Below are 3834 nucleotides of genomic sequence, written 5' to 3'. Positions count from 1 at the left end.
GGAACCTAAGTAACCTCTGTATCCCTGTAGGTCTGAGCTCACATTCTGTGATCACAGCTAGGAACATTCCAGGCTGCACTAATTTCAGGACCCATCTTCCTTGGGTGGTAGAGTATGGTGCTTAATCTCTCTTTGGAGAATGGGGCTGTCCCTACCATTGTTGATCTGCACTGAGACAAGGTTCTATAGGGGCCGACAAAGGGGTCCATTATGTTGTTCCTGATGGAGATGACCAGTGATTGTGGATAGAGGGATCTGTTAGAGGTCTAGGCCCATCATGGAGAGTGACTTTATTTATTTATTTATTTATTTATTTATTTATTTATTTTTGCCTCCAGAGTTATTGCTGGGGCTGGGTTCCTGGACTACAATTCCACTGCTCCTGGAGGTCATTGTCCCCATTTTTGTTGTCCTTACTATTGTTATTGCTACTGGATAGGACAGAGCTGACCAGACTTCCCTGGACAGACTACCCCACCAATGTGTCCTGGAACTCAGCTTCCTCAGAGCCCCACCCTACTTGGTAAGAGAGAGGCAGGCTGGGAGTATGGATCGACCAGTCAATGCCCATGTTCATCAAGGAAGCAATTATAGAAGCCAGACCTTCCACCTTCTGCATCCCACAATGACCCTGGGTCCATACTCCCAGAGGGATAAAGAAAAGGAAAGCTATTAGGGGAGGGGATGGATATGGAGATCTGCTGCTTGGAATTGTGTGGAGTTGTACTCCTCTTATCCTATGGTTTTATCAATGTTTCCTTTTTATAAATAAAAAAAAGAACAGAAAAAGAAACTAGAGAACTGTCTTTCAGCTTTTCTTTCTTTTTTCTTTGTATTGAAGATATCTTAAATTGCTGAAATCTATAGACTGTAAAAAATGAGTCCAATGTTTATCTCTCCCAGAGAGCATAGTAATTATATTATCTTTATCCCTTTTATTTCTGTACTTCCCATCCTTTACTTTTCTATGTACTCTGTGTCTCTATTCTGTAATTTGGTTCATCTTTGGAATTCTTTTCTTCTTTTTCTTTTTTTTCTAGAGCACTGCTCAGTTCTGGCTTATGGTGGTGCAGGGAATTGAGACTCAGGCATGAGAGTCTCTTTGCATAACTATTATGCTGTCTACTCTTGGAATTATCTTTTATTATTATTATTATTGGATAGAGACAGCCAGAAATCAAGAGAGGAGGGGAAATAGAGAAGGAGAGAGACAGAGAGACACCTGCAGCCCTACTTCACCACTTGTGAAGCTTTCCCCCTGCAGGTGGGGACCAGGGGCTTGAACCTGGGTCCTTGTGCACTGTAATGTGAGGTTTAACCAGGTGAGCCACAGCCTGGCAGCTGGAATTCTCTTCTTAAAGTGACCGAAGGATCTTTTCTCCCTGCCTCCCCAACCTGGGTTTAGGTACAGGCTCACTATAAAGGATCAGAGATTATAAGTATAGGAAAGTGCGCTTGTAGTGGGGAAGATAAACTTTGTCGTCTATATATTCGAAAGCTTTTAATGAAGTGTTTCTTCTTTGACCTGAATATTAAAAACGTACAAATAATGTCTGTTACTTCATTCTTTCCTTCACCTACCCAGGCCACTACAATATGTTCCAATTTTCTTACTGTGACTTTCCAGGCTGTGCATTTAACTCATGATAACTTTTGTAATCTGATTTTTTTGTCCTCTTGCTATCATTCAGAAACATTAGGGATAATATTTCTTCCCTAATGTGCTGAGTTCCTTCCTGCTTGCGATTCTTTTTGCATATGTTGTGTCTTCCATGTGTAATTTCTTCTTCCCTTTTTATACTTTGCTATTTTTATTTTTATTTTTTATTACCTTTACTTATTTATTGGATAAAGACACACTGAATTCTAGAGGGGAGGGGGTGATAGAAAAGAAGAGAGACAGAGAGACACCTGCAGCCCTGCCTTACTACTTGTGAAGCTTTTCCCCTGCAGGTGGGGACCAGGGGCTTGAACCGTGGTCCTTGTGCATCGTAACATGTGCACTCAACCAGGTGCATCACCACCTGCCCCCTAGGCTAACTTCTTATCAAACATTAGGTATAAATACAATTAATATCCTCTAGGAAGGCATATATATATATATATATATATATATATATATATATATATATATAGAGAGAGAGAGAGAGAGAGAGAGAGAGAGAGAGGAGAGAGGGAGAGGGAGAGGGAGAGAGAGAGAGAGAGAGAGGGGAGGGAGAGAGAGTCACTGTCACTAGATTATCACAGCAACTTAGTGTGGACACAATGACTCCTCTGCTCATGGCAGCCATTTTTTCCTTTTATATTTGTTTATTTTTTAGTTGCTCTGACAGACAGAAACTGAGTGGGGGTGGGGTGGAATCAGAGAAGGAGAAAGACACCTGCAGACCAACTTCACTGCTTGTGAAACATCCCCTTGCAGATGGGGAGTGGTGGTTCAAACCCAGGTTCTTGCACATGGCAACACGCCCTACATCAGGTGTGCCATTGCCTGACCCCTACGAAAGCTTTCTTAACAATGTTAGACAAAGTAGGCCCTCCCTACTCCTCAAGGCCTTATTTCCTCTTCTAGTCTTTTGCTTATCTATTCTATCTTTTGTCACTTGCTATGATTTATTTTTCTATTGATAAATTATTATTTTTTTGTTTTTGTTTATTAATATACTTACAACAGAACATAAAATAGTAAAGTGATGGTCCCTTGCTTTCTAGATAGTGCCTGTTACATAGTTACAACAATAACAAGAGATAAATGAATGAAAGAGGCAGTAATTCTCTAGTTAGGATTAATGCTCCTGCAGTTAAAGCAGTCTGACACTAGCATACCAGCAAGCATATACATGACACTCAATATATAAAGAATATATCAAACAACTTAGGTGATTAAAAGCAGTTATAATGGGACTTCCTTCCGGGAGGCATGACTATGAAGTAACAGTGAGCACCACAGTCTCTCTCCCAAAACAACAAACATTGACGACTATTGAACTTAATAAGCCTCATCCAACTATAATGAAGACAGCTCAGAAGCACGGCAGCCACAGCCACCACATTGCAGATGCGACTATGATTCCATCCTGACTGCCATGGCAGACGACCTCATCAATATGTCCCGGAATCTCACCTTTCCAGAGCCCTACCCTACTAGGGGAAGATAGAAACAGGTTAGGAAATGGATCGACCTGCCAATGTCCATGTCCTGCAGAGAAGCAATTACAGAAGCCAGAACTCCTACCTTCTTCACCCCCCCCCCAAAGGACTTTAGTCTATTCTCCTAGAAGGGAAAAGATATAGGCAAAATATCCAGAGGATTCTGAACCTCAGTTCTACCAACATCTGGAGCATTGGTCGTCACCAGGAATCTTGTTTTTATACCATCACTGAAAGGGAAGTGAATCTAGAAAACACCAGAGAAAGTCAGGCACTGCATCTCTTATCTGAGAAGAGGAAAAAACAGAAGGACACTCAGAAGTCAGAAGTAGTAATACATGTAGGTATGACTTTGAAAGGAAGTGAAGATAGGACCAGAAAAAAATGTGGGCCAAAAAACTATAGATAGATAGATAGATATAGATACACATAGATAGTTATCAAGTCAGCCAACATCTGTGACTGCAGTTTCCAATAGAAGGAATGGGGACACAAATGTCTGGTGGTGGGAATGGTATGGAATTAGATCCCTATTAACTGATAATTTATTCAATCAATATTAAATCACTTATAAATTTAAAAAGCAAATGCATCATTTATTTTATAGTGAAAACAAGAAACTTTTCATATCACAGTTTGACAAACTTAAAATAGTTCACTAGTAATTTCTTCTGATTCATAGTT

The sequence above is a fragment of the Erinaceus europaeus genome, chromosome 11 (genome assembly GCF_950295315.1).
Source record: "Erinaceus europaeus chromosome 11, mEriEur2.1, whole genome shotgun sequence".
Lineage (NCBI taxonomy): Eukaryota > Metazoa > Chordata > Mammalia > Eulipotyphla > Erinaceidae > Erinaceus > Erinaceus europaeus.
This window is presented reverse-complemented; position numbering follows the sequence as displayed.